The sequence below is a fragment of the Bos taurus genome, chromosome 20 (assembly GCF_002263795.3).
Source record: "Bos taurus isolate L1 Dominette 01449 registration number 42190680 breed Hereford chromosome 20, ARS-UCD2.0, whole genome shotgun sequence".
Classification (NCBI taxonomy): domain Eukaryota; kingdom Metazoa; phylum Chordata; class Mammalia; order Artiodactyla; family Bovidae; genus Bos; species Bos taurus.
The window spans coordinates 61,661,206-61,685,884 of NC_037347.1; the positions used below are offsets into that span (position 1 = coordinate 61,661,206).

General features: G+C 41.9%; 1 protein-coding gene across 2 annotated transcripts in view; it reads left to right on the forward strand.

The window, feature by feature from the left end:
- Window positions 1-24,679, forward strand: part of CTNND2 (catenin delta 2) — a 1,099,643-nt gene that overhangs the window by 446,699 nt on the left and 628,265 nt on the right. The window lies entirely within an intron of this gene.

Sequence of the window (24,679 nt, forward strand, 5' to 3'; positions counted from 1 at the left end):
TACACAGGATAGTGTTGTATGTTATTTGGGGTATTTGAGTTCTGTCATTTCATGACAAAGAAATGTAGTCAAGGAGATTGAGAAAGTGTATTTTTTGTATGTTTTTTAAATTAATTTATTTTAATTAGAGAATAATTACTTTACAATACTGTGATGGTTTGGGCCATACATCAACATGAATCAGCCACTGGTATACGTGTGTACCCCTCAGATGGTAAAGAATCTGCCTGCAATGCAGGAGACCTGGGTTCGATCCCTGGGTTGAGAAGATCCTCTGGAGAAGGGAATGGCTACCCACACCAGTATTCTTGCCCGGAGAATTCCATGGACAGAGGGGCCTAGTGGGCTACAAGTCCACAGGGTCACAAAGAGTTGGAGATGACGAGCAACTAATACACTGTCACAGGGTTTGAGAGAACCACTGTTCATAGTCCCTTTACCTAGAAAGGAAGCTTCCTGGACCACCAGGAGAGGTGGAAATGTGCTGAAAGTCAGGGTTCAGTTAGGGCTGTGTCCACCCTGTCTCCCGGCTCCAGCTGGACCTCTGTGACATGATCAAGGCTAAAGGGTGCTTGCTGCCTGAGTTCCCAGTGGATCCGCTGGAAATGTCCTCCTGGAGCAACTGTGGCTTAGCAAGTCCCATCCCAGGTGGAAGGAGTCCTGAGGTCAATCCCCTTAGGACTTCAAGAACTGTTCCTGAGTATGATTTTTGCAGAGCTGGTGAAGGTTATTGACTGATAACTCAGAAATACAAGCATGGCCAATCATGTTGCTTCCTATTAAAAATGCTTCTCCATTTAGCCGTTTGATGCAAGAATTCATGTCAATTCAGTATTTTTAGCAAAGATGGTGACTCTTAGGCATGGGAATGTGAGCTCTCCTTGACTACTCTCAGCTCTGTGTCTCTGTGAACCTGCATTTCCTCCTTTCCCTCCAGGGAGCCCCCTGGAGCTGCACTTCACCCCAAACACTAGTGGCTGGTGTTAAAGTTTCCACTAATTGCCTTATCATTTCATAAAGAGGCATTAATTGCTCACATAATTTCCCCTTTTTCTCTGAATTGCATACTCCTTTTATGCAAAATGACTGCTTCAAATGCTTTGCCATATTCCTCCCTCTTTTTTTTTCCCTTGTCATTAGAGAACAAGCAAGCCTTGCATGGCTTTGAAAGCCAGCATTCAACTCTTCCTGATAACATTAACATTTATTCTATGAAATAATGCTTAAGGTTTACTTCCTGAGCCTTTTTTTTTTTTTTTTTTTTGCAATTTTGAACCTATAGAAATAGTTTGAAATGACAGAACAAAATATTTTTATAAAAAGTGGTTTTCTTATTTCCCATTAATTTCATCAGCTTCATACCATATTTTCAATAGTTCTGTTCTCTGTAAACTTTTCACCCCAACTCACAAACATATATACAATATACACATAAATACACTTCAGTAATCTCCATAGAAATTACAGATCAGGGACCATATTTGTTTTACTATTTTCAGGCCCTGGCAAGGTGGGTGCCCTGCTCTACCAGCAGGTGTTCAGTGGGCTTCCCTGGTGGCTCAGATGGCAAAAGAATCTGCCTGCCATGCGGGAGACCCGGGTTCAATCCCTGGTTCGTAAAGATCCCTGGAGGAAGGAAATGGCAACTCACTCCAGTATTCTTGCCTGGAGAATCCCATGGACAGAGGAGCCTGGTGACTACAGTCTATAGGGTCACACAGAGTCAGACCTGTCGGGAGAGTTTGTAATTTCCTCGGTTCTGTCTTGTCGCAACAAAAATCTGAAGCGATGGACCAGTGTTATAGCCCTCAGATGGATCAGTGTTACAGCTCCATGTTACAGCTCAGGTTTATTTAAAAAGTAAAGGAAAATACATCCTCCAGGCGTGAGGGAAAGCCAACCCAAAGGATGCGAAGAGAAGAGAGGCCCCCGGCCCAATTTTGGCTCCTCTTTTTATGTTTTTCTCCTCCCCCTGGGCCTGCCCTGTGTAAATTGGGCTAGCAAGGGGTGCTGTTTGTTTCACCTGAGGTCCTCACTCTGGTCCTCAGACCTTCCTTTGTTCTATTTTCGTGGGCTTTTCCCTTCCTTGTCTTTTAGCCATGGCCATTCTGGACTCCTTTTTCCTATTCTAGCTAGCTAATACCCAACTGAAGCAACTTAGCAAAAGGAACAGCAGGTGCTCAATAGCTTGATAATTTTTTTTTAATACTTCAAAGGTCTTAAATATCCTTTTGAGTAGGTATTTTAAAGTTTTGGGATTGAAATTGTCTTATAGAATGCTGTCTTTAAAACATAGATTTAGTTATCATAAGTTTCTAATAAATCCTTTTCTTTGGGGTGTGTTTCACCAGGAAGCTGGCTCTGACATCACGAGTAGCATACAGGAGGTTTAATGGGGTCCACACTGCCCAAGGGAAGGAAGACAGGAGGACACTGGATGGGACAGAGGGAGAAGTTGGGCTGTGGTGTGGATACAACAAAGGCCCCACCGGACCCATACAAGAGCTGCAGCGCTTGCCTGGAGCAAGAGGGCTGGGCCTGCATATGCTCACGTTCAACCCATCAAGGGTTGGAGGCTGCCCTGGAAGGGAGAGAAGCGTCATTCTCGGGCTGAGCTGCTCCCTAAGGGGTTGAGAGTTGAGGCTTGTCTGGCAGCTGGGGGAATAGATGCTTCCTTCCTGGGAGGTAGCTGAGCAGAGCATCATAGCACCCACCCCAGTTACTGTGTGTTATGCAAATGTTACTGGACTTGATTTTTCAGACAAGCAAATCATTGATCAAAATCACTGTTAAGTGATATTACAGATAACCTTTGGTGACAATAGCAGAATATAAATTCCCATGTATGCAGTATTTCAACTGCATAAAAATATTCATAGAAGAGAAGCCTGGAAAATCATATAACAACAGTATGCATGTTATCTTTGGGTGGTTTTCATTTTGTTCTTCATTCTTTTCTGAGATCACCTACTTTAATAATTAATAGTCATCACCCTTTGATAAAACCCCCCATGGCAGTGGCTCACCCTAACTTTTCAAATCCACTCCTATGGACCAGGTTTTCCCACCATTCTCTACTTCCTCATCCTTTAGCTACATGGATTTGATTTGTTGATTTAGTCCCATCTTACTTGCTGTTGTTCCTGTATTGACCTGTTGCTGTGGCCCTATTCCTGTTTTCCTTGGCTAGCCTTGCTCTTTTGACAATGATTGTATCATCTGTTTTAGCCAGGGCACACTGGATTAGGCCCTTTTTCTAAGTCTAGAATCACTAGTTCTAATAAGGTAATCACTTTCCATTACTTCCTGTCCCAACAAATGGAGTAAGCTTGTAATGACAGCTATGTCCACAGCATGTGTTACATTGTCCATATAATAATTTATTTGAAAGTTAGTGAAAAATTGTTAGTTGCTCAGTCGTGTCCAACTCTTTTCAACTCCATGGTCTGTAGCCTGCCAGGCTCCTCTGTCCATGGAATTCTCCAGGCAATAATTCTGGAGTAGGTTGCCATTCCCTTCTCCAGGAGATCTTCCCAACCCAGGGACTGAAGCTGGGTCTCCTGCATTGCAAGAGGATTCTTTACCATCTGAGCCCTAAGAGAAGACAGTTTAGTGTAAACTATGTAAAATATGTGTGTGTGATTTAATAGTATTTTTTACCCTAGGTGGAAAACCAGTGTATGTTCACCGAAGTGTGAACCAGTACAGGTTCACCCAGGGGCTTCCCAGGTCCTGCCAATACAGGAGGTATAAGAGATGCACATTCAATTCCTGGGTCAGGGAGATCCTCTGGAGGAGGAAATGGCAACCCACTCCAGTATTATTGTCTGGGGAATCCCCATGGACAGAGGAGCCTGGTGGGCTACAGTCCATAGGGTCATAAAGAGTAGGACACGACTGAAGCAACTTAGCATATTTTCATATGGATGGTTAGCAGTTAAGAATAACAGTCAAGAGTCCATAATCTAGGTAGGTCACTGAATCCTTCAAAAACAGCTACCAAGAGCCAAACCAGTGAGTTTTGCCAATGCAGAAGATCATGCTGGAAACATGTATCCATAGATGAGATGAGAATGGTTATAAATGTTGGCAAGGCCCTACCACCCTTGTGTGACAAGTTGTCAGATCCTAGAAAATCCTGCACTCTAGGACTTGGGCTGCAGTGCTCGGGGCTTGAGGTCTAAAGTCTTGTAGGTTCAGATCTCCCCAGCTGTAGAGGACTCCACTTCCTGGACTGATTGGAGGTTGATGACCATTCCTGCCACACAAATGCTGCTATGTCTAGCTTAGCGTGAACCTCAGTTTTCCCCTGAAAAGTGCTGACCACCAGCCTAAAAGCAGAAAGACTACCCCTAGCCATAAACACAGGCTGTGACCTTTGTGTCTGCTGGGCAATGATGCCAAAATGGTTCTAAAACTGGATTCTTTTAAACCACATGATTGGGACAGGATTATTCCTCTCCCACCCATTTCCACTGATATTTACTAAAAGAATCTTTCAATTGTTATTTGATATTATAAGATATTATAAGCCATTCTGGAATCCTCACCTCACACTGGCTTCCCAGCTAGAATTCTAACAACCTCTTTGACAATGAAAAGTTTGAGGTGGGCACTTAGAGAGTAAGAACCAAAGAAACAGTTGAACTCAAGGAAAATCTAAGTTGCCCATTTGGTAGAAAGATTTTAGTGTCTGAAACTAAGTTACTTTCAAGGTACAGTATAGCTTGAAGCTCAGGAAAAGAATACAGCTTAAAAAGCAATCTCATGGCATCTAGTATGTTATTTTCGAGATAAATTATTATTTCTAAATAATGTAGGAATGTTAGAGTAATCAGTACAAAAGGATTTTGATAATTCGGTTCTAGATATTTATGTGCATATTGTTCTGAGTAATTTTTGAAAACAATAAACCAAAACAAGATCTTTTAAATCCATGATGTTAGATTGTTTGAAATAACAATTAATCTCTCTACAGCCCTTTTTTATGAAAATATTTATAAATCTATGTGAAATTTTGCTCTGAATAAAGCTTTATCTATCTGCATAATCTTGGGTTACTTGGAACTTCCCATTCATATTCATGGTTTTGCTAAAGATCTAGTAAATCCATCGCATGCTTTGTATTTAGGAGACTACAAAATGCATTTCCAAACTAAGCTTTATTTGATTATGCTCCCACGAGGATATTGCTTTTTATTGAATCATTTTTTTCCCTGTGAGTTTCTCTTGAGCACCAAAGTAGAGTTAAAAATAGATCAGAGATGGCTTGAGTTTATAGGACCGTAGTGTGTGTTTCTTATTTATGAGCTATAGAAAGTTTTCCTTTTTTGTTCTCCTTCTCTGAATAACTACAAATAACATCTTCATCGAAAGAAGATTTTGACTTAGTAGCATTTGATTTTTTAACAGAAATTAGATAATCCATGTATTAGCTTTCCCAAACATAACAGTATCTCTGTTTAAAAAAAAAAGAAGAACATTTTTACATACCTGGTAGTGTTACAGGGAAGAACAAAATATAACTCCATGTTGAATCTGTCTCTTTTACTTTAACCTTTGTTTTCCATTTCTTTTGTTTACTAAAAGGATACTGTCTGGACATAGTGGTTTCCCTCAGGGAACCCTGCCCAAATGCCTTTGTTCAGGACCCTGTCCAGCTGTGGATGGCCACAGGAAGGAAGAAATTACATTCCCTCCCCAAGGCTGGCCATTCCAGGAGATGTTTGCAAGATTTATGACCTTTGTACTTTACTTTCTCACCTCCTCTCCCTTTCTGTTTTGTAAAAGAACCCAGCATCCAGACTCTGATAGATGGTTGTTTTGGAGACAGTAGTCTCCCATCTTCTCCATCTGCAGCCTTTCCGAATAAAATCTTTACTCTATACCTCAGTATCTTGTCTCCCATTATTGGCCTTCCTGCTGCGAGCAGAGGGAGTTTGGACTCAGTAACAATGATAGCACATTCAAGCCTAAGCCTTGTTCCCTCATTTGGGCAGGGTGTATATAATTAACATTCCTATTTTGATTTGGAAAGACCACTTGTAGAATAGAAGCAGCTCTGCCTGAGTCAAACCTTGATTTCCATCACCTTTTTGTCAGGGATAATCAAACTTTGGGCTTCCCAGGTGGCGCTAGTGGTAAAGAACTTGCCTGAGAGTGCTGGAGAAGTAAGAGGCATGGGTTAGTGCCTGGCAGCCCACGCCAGTATTTTTGCCTGGAGAATCCCATGAACAGAGGAGCCCAGCAGGCTATAGTCCATTGCAGAGTCCGACACGACTTGGTACACTTATAAGCAACCTTTACTCCTCCAGATCTTGCAGCAGGTAAAGGCAGGTGTGCCCAAGCATCCTTGTCTGCTTATTGCCACTGACTGCAAGTGTTCATTTTCCATGGTTAGCACAGAGGGAGCCTGGGGTTTACTCTTCCCAAATATTTTCATCACCGCAGTGATATCAACATGGGCCTGCTGCCTCCTATTAGAGGATCAAAACCTCAGGTCTGTTGCCTGAAGCTGAAGACAAACCGCCAACCTCAGGCAACTCTGCCTGGTCCCAGTGGCCATTAGGGCCACCTCCATGCTGATGATAAGAAGCCGCTTGGTGTCCCCACTATAATCAGGCTGCTGCTGCTGCTGCTAAGCCGCTTCAGTTGTGTCTGACTCTGTGCGACCCCATAGATGGCAGCCCACCAGGCTCCCCCATCCCTGGGATTCTCCAGGCAAGAACACTGGAGTGGGTTGCCATTTCCTTCTCCAGTGCATGAAAGTGAAAAGTGAAAGGGAAGTTGCTCAGTCGTGTCCAACTCTTCGCAATCGGTCTTAATTCAAAGAAATGCCTGCCACACCTGAGTGCCTCATTCTACCCAGCAAGTATGTAGATGCTCAGGCTTCCCCGATGGCTCAGCAGGTAAGGAATCCACCTGCCATGCAGGAGGCAGGGGACGCACGTTTGATCCTGGGTTGGGGAAGATACCCTGTAGAAGGAAATGGCAACCCACTCCAGTATTCTTGCCTGGAAAAGCCCATCAACCGAGGAGCCTGGCACATTACAGTTGATGGGGTCACAAAGAGTGGGACACAACTGAGCACAAGGCATGTGCTGAGGCTTAATTGAGTTTGTTTATCTATTGTCTTCATAAGACGACATGAGCATGTACAGGAGAAAGGACATGGATGCTCACATCCTACGTGGCCTGGTCCAGACTCTGTCCCCTGTGTCCAGCTGGTAATAGTCATTTTCCCTGACGCAGGGTAAGGCTGAGTTGGTCGGGGTTTGGGGTCAGTGTGTATCTGGCCACCTGGGACAGAGTTTTGTGAGGACCTTGGCCAAGTTCAGAAGTCTGGTACCAGCCCTGCATCCTTCACCTCCCTTTTAATGGTTTCTGAGACCCTTATTCTCATTCTAGTCGGGGCTGTTCCAATCCCTCTGATACATTTCAATTACTTTGACTTTCTAAAACCTCCAGGGAGATGGAGGACTAACTCCTGAATATATTTAATCAGAAATTTCATTTTAAGTGAATCATTGGGAATAAATACTCTTCATTTCATGGGCCGCTCTGTTTTACTTGATGAACCCAAAGTAAGCATACAAATGAAAAGCTGGTCAAGAGCATGACTTTGAAGCCCTGAGAATAATCAGCGTTCCAAAAAGCCTCTGTGCCTACAGCCCAAGGCAGGCTTCACTTGAATTTACCACGATGCCTTCTTGATGGATGATGTTGTCATTTGACACAAGTACAATTGCGGGAATAACAATATGTTCATTCTTTCTGAACCCTGTATGAGACCGATTGTGAAACTGACATTGACTGAGAAGTCCCCTGGGAGCTCTTAAATGTGCCCCTCTTTATATGTATGCTCATACAGCATGGTTTCTTTCTTTCTTTCTTTTTCACAGAACCTGTTCAAGTTTATTTACTTTTCATGAGAAATCTTTTTAATTCTGTTTAGAAAAGAATGCTCCAGACCTGTAAGACATCTCCTATCCAAGTCACAAACTGTTGCCATTACCTCGATGACACCCTCGGGTATCTGCTAGGAAGACATTCATTCGGCAAATGCTTATTGTGTGTCTCGGTGCCCGCTGTTCTCTGTTAAGTGCCAAGGGAAATATAAAGCGTAGAATCACCCTCTCTTCTTTAAGAAGACACAGTAAAATTTCAAAGATAGGCTTATAGGCAATGTTAAATATGGTGACATTGTCACTTAGAAGAGTGTTATCCAGTCACAGAATGCTTGGTGAGAATCTTTAACTGGAGTAGCATCAACAACAACAACAAAAGTCCCAAAGATGCATCCTGGAATGCTGTAGAAGTCGTCAGTGGAACAGACAGTGATGGCTGATGGGACAGTTCCCATCTGTGCTTCGGTTGATCCAAAGTGAAACAGGCAGGAAACGGGAAAGGTGATCTTGAGAATCTGGAGATCAGGGAAGAGGGTATGGGAGGTTAGCTGAGGTGGAGAGGATGCTAGGAGATGCAGAGTATGGGTCAGAGGGGTGTGAGAGCCATGGACAGGCTGGCAGGTGCCCTGTGGGGGTCTAGTCCAGGCTTGGCAGCTGTGCCAGTGTGAACTGAAGTCTGCCATGATGTGCCTCGTGCAAGAGCATCTCTGCGTTCCCACGACAGCACTGACGGTGGCATGTGTGCAGGTGCATGATCCTACAGGCAGGTAGCTGAGATGGGCGTCTGATCCGGACCCTCTGTGCTTGAGGCCAAACTCTGCCATTTACAGGCTCAGGGATTTGGAGCATGATATTGCCCTTCTTTATACTTTTCTTTTTTTCCTTGTATGCTGATAAAGTGAAAAGTGAGAAAATGATAGTCATTCAGTTGTGTCTGACTCTTTGAGACCCCATGTGATGTAGCCCACCAGGTTCCTTTGTCCACGGGATTCTCCAGGCAAGAATACTGGAGTGGGTAGCCATTCCCTTCTGTGGGACATCTTACGACCCAGGGATCGAACCTGGGGCTTCTACATTACAGATGGATTCTTTACTCCCTGAGCCACCAGGGAAGCCCTTGTGGTAAAATATAAATAACATAAAATTTATCATCTTAACCATTTTAAGTGTGCAGTTCAATATAATGAAGTACCTTCATGACATTTGGCATTGTGCAACCATCACCAGTGTCTGTTTCTAGAACTTCCTTGTCATCCAAAACTGAAACTGTGTCCACTAAATGAGAACTCCCCATTCCCCCTCTACCCCAACTCTAGTAACCTCTGTTCTACTTTCTATCTCTGTGAATTTGACAGTTGTTGGTACCTTATGTAAGTGGAGTCATGCAATACTTGTTCTTCTCTGTGTGCCTTGTTTCACTTGGTGTCACGTCTTCAGGTTTCATCCATGTTGTTGACCTGAAAATGTGTAATTTAGCTGTGTGGTGTCCTCACTGTTATTCATGAGATTCCTAGATCTCAGTAATTTCTTTGTGAGGTTACATAATTCTGATAGCAGGTAATCACAGGGCCAGGTTAGGTTATGGTACTGAAATACTCCTGAAAAAAAATAAAAAATTAATTAAAGAGACTTCCCTGGTGGCCCAGTGGTTAAGACTTGGCCTTGCAATACAGGGAATTCAGGTTTGTTCTCTAATTGGGGAGCTAAGATCCTAAGATCCCACATGCTTATGGCCAAAAAACTAGAACATAAACAACAGAAGCTATACTGTAACAAATTCAATAAAGACTTTAAAAAAAAATGGGTAGCGGAATTACAAAGTCACTTACCTACCACTGGTATACCTTTACCTACTACCTACTACCAAAGATATAACTTTAAAGAAAAATGTTGAGAAAAGATTTATTCATGTTGTACTTTATATCAGACTATCATTCCTTTTTCAGATTGAATAGTGTTCCACTATACTAGACCACGTTGTGGTTATCCATTTATCTGCTGATGGCTGTGTGCGTTGTTTCCCCCTTTTGGCTACTGTGAATGGTGCTGCTCTGAACGTGGTATGCTGCTGCTGCTGCTAAGTCACTTGAGTTGTGTCTGACTCTGTGCGACCCCAGAGACGGCAGCCCACCAGGCTCCCCCGTCCCTGGCATTCTCCAGGCAAGAACACTGGAGTGGGTTGCCATTTCCTTCTCCAGTGCAGGAAAGTGAAAAGTGAAAGTGAAGGCTCTCAGTTGTGTCTGACTCTTAGGGACCCCATGGACTGCAGCCTACCAGGCTCCTCCGTCCATGGGATTTTCCAAGCAAGAGTACTGGAGTGGGGTGCCATTGCCTTCTCCGGAACGTAGTATACAAGTATCAATTCGAAACCCTGCCTTCAATGTTTGTTTGTTTGTTTTGTTTGCACATGTATCTGAAAGTGGAAATTGATGGTCCAAGTGGTATTTCTGTGTTTAATTTTGCATATTAGTTTTCTTATGTATAAAATGAGGATAATGGTAGTTCCCAGTGAGCAAGGCTGTTGTGAGGATTAATGTTAGTGCCTGTGATTAAATGTCAGTGTTTGGCTTCCCAGGTGGCACTAGTGATAAAGAACCCACCTGCCAGTGTAGAAGACACAACAGATGCAGACTCTATCCCTGAATTGAGAAGATGCTCTAGAGGAGGGCATGGCAACCGACTCCAGTATTCTTGCCTGGAGGATCCCCATGGACAGAAGAGCCTGGCGGGCTACAGTCCACAGGGTCACAAGGAGTCGGACACGACTGAAGTGACTTAGCACCCACAAAGTGTTTAGATGTGTTGAGAGGCATATGGCAAACTATAGATAAGTGTTGGCTGGTTGATTTTACCTGAAAGCACAGCCTTGTGTATCTGCTTGGCAAGCACCTAGAGATGAGATCTGAACATCATATTTTCCCAGCAAGGCGGCATGCCCCTGCTAGTGAGGGATATTCCTTTTGAGATGTGTACCATCCATGATGATCTTACTTTTCCTCTAGCTTTGGATGGTTCTGGTGTCTCACTGGTAGGTGATGAGAAATTAGATCTTACCTGCAAAACCTGAGACCTTAAATTAAATGTTTCAGTGGAATCTATTCCTAAATTCTTTGGGAAAATCAAATATGATTATATGTTTTTAATGTGAGCATCTTATTCATAATATAAAAGTGTATCTGTTGATGTAGGATTCCCAAATGACACAGTGGTAAAGAATCCATCTGCCTGCCTGTGCAGGAGATGCAAGTGATGTGGGTTCAGTCCCTGCATTGGGAAGATCCCCGGGAATAGGAAATGGCAACCTGCTCTGGTACTCTTGCCTGGAAAATTCCATGGACAGAGGAGACTGGTGGACTGCAGTCCATGGGATCACAAAGAGTGGGACATGAAGAGCAATTGAGCACACACACACAATCACATCTATTAGTGTAATGTCTGTTAAGTTTAACTCTGATACATCACATGTATTGTCAGAAACATCCTGGTGAAGGACGGAGGTATCTGGAGAGACAATTTCCTGTAGATAATTAAATAATTATTGATAACTACTAGTTTGTTAACTGTTTCTTATTGCTAGTGGTACTCTAAGTGCTATGTGTTAGGCTGGGAATGAAAAATTGTCCTGGATACTCCCATATGGATGTAACTCCCATATGGATGTTTGACCATATTTAAAAGTACTAAAGCCTTCACTCTGGAGAAGGCAATGGCACCCCACTCCAGTACTCTTGGCTGGAAAATCCCATGGATGGAGGAGCCTGGTAGGCTGCAGTCTGTGGGGTCGCTCAGAGTTGGACACAACTGAGCAACTTCACTTTCACTTTTCACTTTCATGCATTGGAGAAGGCAATGTCACCGCACTCCAGTACTCTTGCCTGGAGAATCCCAGGAATGGGGGAGCCTGGTGGGCTGCAGTCTATGGGGTCGCACAGAGTCGGACATGACTGAAGCGACTTAGCAGCAGCAGCAGCAGCAGCAAAGCCTTCACTCCTGCATCTCTTCTGAGAAAGTTAGTAACTTGCGTGTATTCCTCACTGTCTCAGAAAAGACTGTTTATAATAAACACAGAAGCCACTTTCAGCCTCTTTAGACAACCTGCTTTTCTAAATTAGGTAAAATGACTTAAATATTCTGTTGAAATTTCTTTGTCAAATCATATCCCACAAAGCATTGTGAGTAGGCTGTGGATCCAGGAACTCAGCATATAAAGGATGCAAGTTAAAGGATTCGAGTAAAAGGACACCACTAGAGTCTTTTTTTTTCCCCCTTTTTTAATGTTTGCATCTTTCACACAGTGGGAAACAAGAGAGGACTTGCAGAATGAGTTGATTAGCCATACATAATTAGATGTATGATGCAAGGCCCAGGGTATATTGCCACCAGAGAGTACACTGTACTACTTTATTTTGTTATGGGCAGCAATTTAATGGAAGTATGTAGATTCGCTGTTGAAAAAGAAAAGGTGGAGTTTTTAAGAGAGGAATTTGCTAGGGAACAGACTGAAGCTGTCCTCCCCCCCACCAACTCCATTCATCTCTTGCACTAGTTTTCCAATTATCTACAATCCTTTTGAAGAAGGCTTTTTGGGGGCAAGAGACTGTGTGAGCACAGGGGTCTCCGTGCTCCCATGTCACTGTCACTGCCCTCCCCACAGTTAGCAGCAAGGACCAGCGTGTCCCTTCAGTGGTCCTTCTAGGCCCCAAACAATGCTAAAACTCCTGTTTGCTGATGCTTGAAACTCTGTTAACCAAAGAACAAAAGCTTTTCATGTCGTAACTTAGAGCAGTACTTTAGGTTTAATGCTTTTAGTGTGATTGTGTTGAAGTCGGAGTATGATAAATGAAAGAAAGCATTAAAATGCCTCTCTTTTGGTAGGAGGTGAAAGGGGACACTTGTGACTGAGTGCTGGTATGTTGGGGTGCGGGGCAGGCAGAGGGGGCCCGGGAAGGTGGAGATCCAGAGTGATATCCAGGGGGCAGGTGGGATATCAGGTTGCTAGGGAGGGGAGATTCGGGCAGAGCCTTTCTCCCTCCTGTCTGTCATCTTACCTTCATCAGAGGGGGCTCTAAAAGGAGCTGGCCCTGAAGGGATATCTTTTCTGAACAAGCATTTCTGCCCATCATGATTTATGAGGATCGCTTCTGAAACATGGCTGGACTTGTATAACCAGGGGATTAATTAGCTGAAGAATCGCAGTGACAATAACACAGATAAAGGACCTGGGGCTCTGGGTGGAAGCCTGGAGAGCAGACAGAATGGGGTGGAAAGGAAAATGGGAGGAACAGGCGATCTGTGCCTCACCCCCAACCCCAGCAAGGAAAGGTCAGCATGTACTGACCAGGTTGAAGCAGGCCGGAGCAGGAGCGGGGTGAGTGAACCTGAATGAGAAGGGTGGTCTGGCTGTGGATATGTGAAGAGGAGACATTCCAGCCAGCGGCAGGGGAGGAAGAGAGGGGAGGAGAGAGACAGGAGATTCCGGATCCTTCCATACATTGGACCTTTCGTACTGCGGTGTGCAGACTGATCCATAGTCCTCGGGATATTTCACTTGGTGATGCCATGGCGTTGTCCCTGTTCTGTATTCTATACTGTTGTTCAGTTGCTCAGTCGCTAAGTCTGACTCTCGTGCAACCCCATAGACTGCAGCCCGCCAGGCTTCTCTGTTCGTGGGATTCTCCAGGTGAGAATATGGAGTGGGTTGCCATTTCCTCCTCCAGGGCATCTTCCCAACCCAGGGACTGAACTCATGTCTCCTGCATTGCAGGCAGATTCTTTCCCACTGAGCCACAAGGGAATCCCTCTGCATTCTGTATTCACCCCAAATTCCTCTCTCAAGAGGTGTGGCCTCTAGCCTATGGCAGTTTGCACCTAAACCCACTAAACCTGTGGGTACCTGAGAAATGCCCCTTCGTTGGTTTGAGATTGTGCTGGTGTAGAGTGGTCAAATATAAATATAGGATTGAAGGTTCCTGCTCTACGGGCTGAAGTTTAGGGTCAGTAATTGGTGACAGATTGATAGTTGGGGCTTCCCTGATGGTTCAGAAGGAAAAGAATTTGCCTGCAATGCCGGAGATCTGGGTTCGATCCCTAGATCAGGAATATCCCTGGAGAAGGGAATGGCAAACCACTACAGTATTCTTGCCTGAAGAATTCCATGGACAGAGAAGCCTGGAGGGCTACAGTTCATGGGGTCGAAAAGAGTCAAACATGACTGAGCAACTAACCCTGTGTTGATAGTTATCCAGCGATGCCTCGAGATATATATATATATATATATACATACTCTGTGCATTATGTCTATGGGAAAATCCTTTTCAAAGACATAGAAAAAACTCCAAAATAGAAACTATATAAAAAATGATCTTACATGATTTAAAAATAGCACTGTTACACATCCACTTATTACTTCAGATATTGTAAAATGATTTGCTTTAGAGCTGGAACAAGCATTGGGGAAAACCTAATTGTTACCCTTCATCATTTTGTTCCAAATTGAGCTCTAAGTGTGGCCAGTATTTGTGGATCATGTGTGAAATCAGTATCCCAGAAATTTTCTTTTTGAATTGACATCTTCAATGGCAATGACATTGGAAGCCAGTCCATTGCACAGTCATGTCACACAGCTCCACTCTGACTTCTTCATCTCAGAAATATCAGAATGTGTATGTTGGAAATATTCTTGTTTTCCCACAGACACTTGATTTTAAAAGTAGTTAAAATTTCTGTGTGCTGCTCTACAAAATGTGTGTGTGTGTGTGTGTAACTTATAGAGACAATGTTTATCATATCAAATTTTTCTAATGTGCAGACATTTCTGTCTGCTCCTTTGTCATCCAAGAATGGGGCTTGTAATAGAGGAAATAGTGGGATCTAATGAGTCCTAAATAATGCGATCTGATACCAGCTATGCCCTTGTCTGCCATGTTGTCAGTAGGCTGTGATCAGAATGAATGGGAAACTGGTTGTGATATCTCTGGACTGTGTGAGACGCTCATTCACATGGAGGAAAACTTGGCTGGCTGCGACAGGTTCTCATTGAGAGCACCGATTTGATATTGTCTCCCTGCAGATAGAGCCAGGCTAGAATGTTGAATCCTTACGTGGAAAACATTGTTGACTGTCAGCTGTGGCAATGCTTCCAGAGGCAGATAATACCAAAGCACCACATCGTGAGGATGGGGTAATAATTTTAAACTTAAGAATTTTACAACTGGAAAGGAACCAAAAGTTTTCAGGTGAAAATTAAGTCCTAGAGGTAAAATGACTTGTCCAGAAGCATCAAGCTGAGACTAGATAGCTGAATTCCTGTGACTTCTTGTCCAGGACCCGTTCAATTAAACCACCCAGTAGAGACCCTGGAGAAGGGAACAGCAACCCACTCCAGTATTCTTGCCTGGAGAATCCCATGGACAGAGAAGCTTGGAGGGTGGGCTAAAGATCATGGGGTCACGAAGAGTGGGACACGACTGAGTGACTAGCCCACAGAGGCTGAGTAATAAATTATACCTCCATCATGTTTGTCATGCAAAATTTATCATCTTTATTCCAATGCACACACTCAAAAATCTATTTAAGTGACAGTATTAAATGGATTACTCTCTAACATTTACCTACCTATTTAATATTTTAAATTCTCACTCTTTTTGATGCCAGAATTAATGGCCAAGGACCACACTGTGATGGCTTGATTTGAGATGGATCTCTTTCTTCCCTGTGCTTTAACCTGGCCAGGTGAAGCTGGTCTCAGACAGCTGCGTAACCTCTATGGGGTACAGCAGGGTTCTTCATGTTGCTGTTGTTTAATCACTCAGTCGTGTCTGACTCTTTTGTGACCCCATGGATTGTAGCCCACCAGGCTCCTCTGTCCATGGGATTTCCCAGTCAAGAATTCTGGAATGGGTTGCTATTTCCTCCCCCAGGGGATCTTCCCAACCCAAGTCTCCTGCCTTAGCACTGAGCCACTTAGCGCTGAGCCACTTAGCACTGAGCCTTAGCACTGAGCCACTTAGCACTGAGCCTTAGCACTGAGCCACTTAGCACTGAGCCTTAGCACTGAGCCACTTAGCACTGAGCCACTTAGCACTGAGCCTTAGCACTGAGCCACTTAGCACTGAGCCTTAGCACTGAGCCACTTAGCACTGAGCATCACTAAGCCACTGAGTCACCAGGGAATCCCAGCGTTCTTCATACATGTAGTCAGTTATTAGTAAAGGGCAAGAGAGGAGAGTTTATGAATGATTCTTGTTGGAAGTGGATCCGGTGCCACTTGTCACTGTAATGGAAGACGTAGGTCTCTGCGTCATTTCCTAATGGATGTTTAATGTTGGCTGGACACTCCTCATTCATCTGAAAAGTTTGCTGATCCTAACACTATATGCAGCCTCAGAAGGGATACAGCATGAGCTTTGTCTCTGGGAAGCTACAGAAGAGGGTAACACTTGACCAGCTCTCCATGTATGTGTACTAAATGCTTGCTTTCTGCCAGACGCTGGGTTAGGACTAGAATCCTAATAATGTGGGGCAGACTGCTTTGAAGAATACTAATGAAAAATTCTAACTAGGTGTAGATTAAGAATCTGTTGAGTGGTGATGACGGCGAGGACGGTGATGACAAAAACATATGGAGTGTTTACCAGGAACCAAGCAGCTGATGGAAGAACCCAAACGAGCTTTCTGGCCAACCCAAGAGTAAATACCGGCTTCCCAGGTAATGCTAGTGGTAAAGAACCTGCCTGCCATTGCAGAAGATATAAGAAACATGGATTCAATTCAGTCCGGGTTGAGAAGATCTCCTGGAGGAGGGCATGACAACCCACTCCAGTATTCTTGCCTGGAGAATCCCATGGACAGAGGAGCCTGGTAGGGTCACAAAGAGTCAAACACAGTGAAGTGACTGAGGATGCCCGCATGCAATTATAAATATTTCACCTGGATTATTTCATTCAACCTTCAGAACAATTCTTTAAAGGTCAGAGCTATTATTATTCCTTTGTAAAAATGATAAGGAGGAAATAGATGCTTCAGTAGATTAAATAAATTGCTTGAGAATTATCACAGAAGGCTCAGTCAGAAAGAAGAGTCCTCTAATATGTGCTGTGATATTAAGGCAGAATTTATTTGGCTTGCCATTGCTAGAGAAGGGGACAAAATTAAAAGTGCTCCTGAAAGGTAAATAACCTTAAAATATATGACCATCTTAATTTTGAGAAAAACCTTTGATATGTTGTTTCTCTTTTGCTGTGAATATTTATTTTATTTCTTAGTGTTAATAAGTGCATCGTCTGCTTGAACATCCAAATGACTCCTCCTCCTCTCCATGAATAGGAGGTAGGAAATAGGAAAACAGTGAAAATTACATTAAATAAGCCATAAACCAGATTGCAAAGTAGTAACTTCACTTAAATTCAGAGAATCGTAGTTCTGTTGTGAAATTGTAAAAATCGATGTTATCATTAGCATTTTGTCCTAAACAGAAATCCTATCACAGACTGCTGGGTGCTGAGCTCTGGCATATGGTAGATGAAATAATACATTTTCCCCACATAAGCTGCTAAGAATCAGTTGGAGATCTGTGCTTCCCATCTCATTGGGGAAGCTGAAGGCACAATGGTTGATGAGTTTGGTACTGGATAAAGGCCATCGGAACTGGAAAGGCCACACTTGGAGGTCAGTCTAAACAGCATATGATAGGAATCTATACCACCACCACCACCACAATCTAGCTCAGTCTTGATCAACTCTATGCGACCCCCATGGACTGTAGCTTGCCAGGCTCCTCTGTCCATGGGATTTCCCAAGCAAGAATACTGGAGTGGGCTGCCATTTCCTTCTCCAGGGAATCTTCCTGCCCCAGGGATCAAGCCCATGTCTCTTGAGTCTCCTGTATTGGCAAGCAGATTCTTTACTAACTGCACCACCTACCAGTCCCAAGATAGGACTCTAAGAAAATTCAAAGGAGAGTCCTATAAGTGGAAAGTCACTATACTGAAATCACGGCTTGGTGCTAAACTGTAAGTTTCTCAGAAATACATGTTAACGAGATTCTGCTGCTTTGTGCTTACACCCTATGGGCCTAGTACGTACTGCACTCTGCCTCTGTGATTTTTAGCATCACTGCTTGATGAGAGGGTGGTTAAATATAGCCTGACAGTTCCCTTCTGGAGAATTTGTGCTCATACCAGCTATCACAAACTGACCTGGTCTGACTTTGATCTATTTTAATCTCAGGATTCAATAGAGGCAGGGCCGGGATAATACATGGAATCAACAATTCTGATGCAGTTTAGCCAAGGAAGTGGAAAGCAGACAAAACCAAGCCAAGCTTTGTCAGAAAAGAGAGCCCTAAAGTAGAGTTAGTCTACAGTCCCTCCTTGCCAGATCAGGTCACAGTTTTTCCAGGAAGAAGAGATTAAAGCTTAATTCACACCACGCTCTCTTACTTCCCTCCTTCCTTCCATCCATCCATCCATCACTCATCTATCCATCCTTTCATCTGTCCACCCTTTGATCCAGAGAGCACTAAATACTTCCTATGTGTCATGACTCATGGATCTTATGTACTGATATGGGGAGACGATGAATCAGTAAGCGAGGAAATAAAATCCAGATAATATCATACAGTATCTTGTGTCCAGGAGCTTCCCCAGTGTCTCACTGGTAAAGAATCTACCTGCAATTCAGGAGACTTAAGAGATGTGATCCCTGGGTTAGGAAGATCCCCTGGAGGAGGCCATGGCAACCCACTCCAGTTTTCTTGCCTAGAGAGTCCCACAGACAGAGAAGCCTGGCAGGCTACAGTCCATAGGGTCACAGAGAATTGGATATGACTGAAGTGACTTAACACACCCACTCGCTCCTTCTGTCCACCTCTGAGAGTTCAGATGCATCCAAGGTACCGATGGCCTAGGTCTGAACCACCCTTGTATCTAGCAGTTGAGCCAAAGGAAAGAATTCACAGAAGAGAATGGAAAGCAAAGCTTCAGAACCTTTTAGTCATAGCTGCCAAGAAGAGAGGATTTCAGTGCTGCTTAGAAGATGTGGAAGATGAATCAAGACCAGGAACTGTTGGCTTTACTCACATGGAAGCCCTGGGTGACCCTGGAAAGATCAATTTCACTGAAACAGTAAGCATAAAAGTTCTTCGTAGGCAAATAGGACCCAAAGAAGTGCAAGATTTTAGAAAGTTTTGCTGTGCACAGAAGTAGTAAATGGTTGCTGTTAAGAATGTGATAACCAAGAGTGTGTTCTTATAAAATTAGGCCAAGTTGAATGCTGGCTGTGTTGTTTGTGAGCTGTGTTACAATGGACTGGTTGCTTAGCTTTCGTGAGCCTCAGCTACTTTATCTATACACTTATTTTAATAATGCCTATTAAGGAAAGACACAGAGGGCTAAATATTTTCTTTCAATGTACTTACGTTCCTATGTGTGTTTGGGGATAGGGAGAGGCCATAAAAAGAAGAGGAGAAAAAACAGTAGGTGCTTTGGGAGTAAAATTATATTATCTTAAAATTGTTTAAGTGATATAATCACTTAAATTACTGTTCCCCTCTCTTAAATACAAGGTTTTAGGCATACTGAGTTCAACTTGATTTTGTATGCAAGTAAGTTAGTTTCAATGAGAATAGAGGTAAAGGCTTGACTTTTTTATATAGATTTATCAGTAAGTATATATTTTAGAGTAGTTAAAGTAGATATAAAATTATAGAAGATCAAATTAAGCTGCTGATTCATGGGGTAAGAAGATAATCACATGATTTGAGTGTGATTTTGTGCTGGGTAATTTAGCAGTGTGTACTCAGTGAATCTTGGGGCTTCCCAGGCGGCTCAGTGGTAAAGAATCCACCTGCAGGAGATGCAGGAGACATGAGTTCGATCCCTGGATTGGGAAGATCCCTTGGAGGAGGAAATGGCAACCCACTCTAGTATTCTTGCCTGGGAAATCCCGTGGACAGAGGAGCCTGGTGGGCTAAAGCCCATGGGGTCTCACTCAGACATAACTGAGTGAGAAAACAGCAATGACAGCACCTCCTTGGATCTGATGCGGACTTACACACTATGATCAAGTATTGCATATTCAGAAACTGCAACCTCCTGATGTCTGGAATGTTGAAATTCCTTTTGATATTAGAACGTAATTACTGTACACCTGCCCAGGAAACATATTTCATATGCAAGATTCATTGTCAATGGTAGTTAATATAAACAACTGTAACACTTATTACCATCAGGTGCTACAGTGACTGTATTTATCTACATGACCATTTGGTAGCACACAGATGATTGGAAGGCCTTCCGATGCTCAGCATGGTGCTGTCTTGTCTAGAGAAGCATCAGCGTAATTAGACGGATACGATGAGAGCAAGAAAATGTGAAGCAGAGCTCACACCATGTGCAAGCACTTGGTCTTCAGTTCTGAATACTTTCTAACGGCGGCCATGTCACCTCCGGCTCAACTTATACAGGTCTCCAAGGATCAGGGAATGAGTGTTTTGGGTAGTTACACACTCTTCTCTCCAAAGAAGTACTTCTGTTGCCGTCACGGTGATTTTTTTAATAACAGCTTTGTTGAGATTAAGTGCACATGCCATAAAAATCACACTTTAAAATGTACACATCAGTGAGTTTTAATATATTCAGTGAGTCTTAAATATATTAAATGTATATTTAATATATTAATATATTTATGAATTATATATTTAACATGATATATTTCAATATATTATTCAATATATTTAATAATCTACCCCCAAAGAAATCAGGTACCCCTTACCTGTCACTCATTATTCTACCCTCTTCCTATTCCTCTTAGCCATGAGTCAACCTTTTGTCCCTGTATTTGCCTCTTCTAGACCTTTTATGTAAATGGATTGCTACAATGTGTGACCTTTCTAACTGACTTGTTTATCTTAGCATAACATTTTCAAAGTTCATTCATTCTATGACATGTATTGGTACTTCATTCCTGTTTATGGCTGAATAGTATTCCATTGGTGAGGTACACACATTTGTCCATTCCTCAAGTGACGTATATTTGGTTGGTTTATACTTTTCAGCTATTGTAAATAATGCTGCAAGAACATTTATTTTCAAGCTTTTATGTGGAGATGTGCTTTCATTTATCATGAGTATATCTCTAAGAGTGGGATTGCTGGGTCATATAGTGATGGTGGTTTAGTCCCTCAGCAGAGCCCAGCTCTTGCGGCCCCATGGACTGTAGACTGCCAGGCTCTTCTATCCATGGGATTTTCTAGTCAAAAATACTGTACTGAGTTGCCATTTCCTTCTGCAGGGGATTTTCTCAACCCAGGGATCAAACCCACGTCTCCTGCATCTCCTCCAGTGTCAGGCAGATTCTTTACTTTACCTCTAGCACCACAATATGGTAACTCTATCTTTAATGATTTGAGGAGCTTCCAGACTGTTTTCCAAAGTGATGACATCATTTTGCATTCCCAACAGCAAATTATTGAGGGTTCAAATTTCTCAACATTCTGGCCAATAGTTGTTAGCATCTATCTTTTCATTTTATTTTAGCATCCTAGAAGATGTGAAATGGTGTCTCATTGTGATTTTGGTTTATATTTCCCCAAATGACAAGAAATGTTGGAGAACTTTTCATTTCTTACTGGCAATTTTTCTGTCTTCTCTGAAGAAACGTCTATGTTGATCTTCTGCCCATGTATTAATTGGCTTGTCGTCGTATCGCTGAGTTGCAGATGTTTCCTACAATTTTCTGGTTTGTCATTTCACATTCTTAATGGTGTCCTATGAAGCACAAATGTCTTTAGTTTTGATGAAGTCCAGTTTATCTAGTTTCATTTTTTGTTGCCTATGTTTTTTGTGTCATATCTATGAATCCGTTGTCTACCCTAAAGTCATAAAGATTTATTCCTGCATTTTTGTCTAAGAGTTTCATAGTTTTAGTGTTTACATATAGGTCTGCAATGGATTTTGAGTTAATTTTAGTGTATGGTGTGAGATTAGAGGTCCAATTTCGTTTTTTTGCATGTGGTTATATGTTGCAATGACTATCATTTTCCCATTAAATTTTCTTGTTACCATTGAAAAAATCAGTTGACTATAAATCTAAGAACTTATTTTTAGATTCTCAATTTTATTCCATTTATTCCACTGATTTACAAATCTATTGTTATGTCAGTATATCACTATCATGATTACTGCAGCCTTTCAGTAAGTTTTGAAATTGATAAATATGAGTCCTTCATATTTATTTTTCTTTTTAACCTGACTATTCCATGTCCTAGAATTTTATATGAATTTTAGGATCAGCTTGTTAATTTCTGTAAGACAAAAAAAAAAATAGCTGCTGAGATTTTGATAATTTGTCAAATCTGTAGACTAACGTGGAGAGTACTGCCACCTTAATATTAAAATTTTCAATCTGTGAATATGGAATATCTTTATATTTATTTAGGTCATCTTTAATTTCTTTCAACATTTAAATACAATTTTGCATCATAAGTTTCTCACTTATTCCTAAGTATTTTATTTTCAGATGCTACCAAAAGTGAAATTTCCTCTTAATTTCATCTTCAGATTGTCCATTGCTAGTGTGTAGAAATGCAGATGATTTGTATATTGATCTTGGGTCCTGCAATCTTTTTGAACTAGATTATCAAAGAATCTGTGGATTCTTAAGACTGTGTTTAGGCAAGATCATATCCTTCTTAAGAATCTCTGGATTCTCAAGACTATGTTTAGGCAAGATCATATCCTCTATGAACAGAGAGAGTCTTATTTCTTCTTTCCAAGTGGTATTTACTTCTTTATAAGTGGTATTTATTTCTTTTTCTTGACTAATCACCGTGGCCAGGACCTCTGTTAACATGCTGAGTAGAGATGACAGTAGTGAGCTTCCTTTTCTTGCTGCTGGTTTTAGTGGTTATGACTTGTTTTAAGATGTAACTTGTAATGAGATATATTGGAGGTGACTGAAAATTCAGACACTCTTTTTCACATACTTAATAATTATTGTACTTAGTAAGTTAAGTAAATGTTCTACCTGAATCAAACTATTAACAAGTCTTCTATTAACTATATTAAAAGAGCTTCTTATTGACTCTGTGACTATTTTAGAGCATTTTAGCAGAAACTTGTATCTTCGAATAGATATTCCATGTAATTAACACAGGCACTTCTGCTCAAAATCAGATGAATATTATTTTAAAGCCCAGTGTGGTGCTTTGTACCTAAAAAGGCATACTTTGTATTTTGATGATTATGTGAACACATATTTGTATTTCACTTATGTCTAGGATTACCAAATACAAAGAAATTAAAAGATACGTTGTGGTGCGTGCATGCTAAGTCTCTTCAGTCATGTCCGACCCTGTGACCCTGTGGACTGCAGACTGCCAGATTCCTCAGTCCATGGGATTCTCCAGGCAAGAATACTGGAGTGGGTTGCCATTTCCTCCTCCAGGGAATTTCCAGTCCCAGGGATCAAACCCATGTCTTCTGCATTAGCAAGCAGGTTCTTTACCACTAGTACCACATGGGAAGCCCACATTGTGGTATAAAATATAGTATAACTTAACCTAGTTTGCTCCTTGATTATAATATCTTGAGTCCTCTTCACCATGAATTAAACAGCTCTATGTACATGTATGTGCTGCCTAGTAAAGTGGACCTCCTTCTGGCTAAAATACATCATAGACCGAATTTCCATTTGAGACTCTTCCTCTCTTTTCTTATTTTTCACATTGCTTTACTACGGTCTTGTCAGCAGAAAAGAGGATAGTAGCTTCATTTTGTCTGCAGGGCTTCACATCATTAACCTTCCAGTGTCACTTTTATTATACGAGGAAAATAAATGGGCTAATATTTGAGGAAACACACTGCAGTATTCCCCCTGCTGAGAAAATACACTTTCAGAATGTGATGACCACAAAGCTCCAGAAAGAAAAGCATCCTCTTTTTGTCAAAGAATCAGTTTTGTTGACGTGAATCAATGGGATGCATGTTTTGTTTCTTTGTTTGTGTTTACCTTCTTTTAAGGAAACTTGATTGATTTCACATTCTCATTATGTGACACAAATGTTATAATGCATTCTTTTCATTATTGCAATACAAGAAATATTTCAATGTATGCTATAGAAAAATCACTGCATATGATTTTTTGTAGGCATGTGTGCCTGTCTATGAGCCTGTGTTTGCATGTTATGCTCGAGTGAGGTCAGGGTCTAAGCAAGTGGGTATTTAGAGGTTTGTTTTAGTATTTCCTGTGCATAAGCCTGAAATGCCAACTCCTGTGCGTAACTGTCACTGCACATTCATGCTGCACTGCTTTTTGAGGTCACGATGTGACATTTAAAGACGAGAAAATTTTTATTTTGTAGTGAGTTTAAAGGATACAGTAAAATAAGCTTGAAGCTGATCATTCTTGAAATGTGTTAGGCAGTTATATAGAGAGAAAACAGTTTTTAAATATTTGTATGATATTCATACTTTTAAACATGTTAGTAACTTACCATCCATTCTGTGAATATAGCCAGCTGTCAGGGAAAGAGCATAACTAACATGTTTCCAAAATAAGATAAATGTATACATCATTTTTAAAGGCTGAATTATCTTGCATGTATAGCCAAGTAGTAGGATTTATCTCAAATCTTTTAATATATATCAATCAAGATGATTATGGCTGAATACTTGTTCACTTCTTAAATTATTTCTTTATTCTAAACACATGGAGAACTTCCCTGGCAGTCTAGTGTTTAAGAATCCACCTGCTAACGCTGGGGACATGGGTTC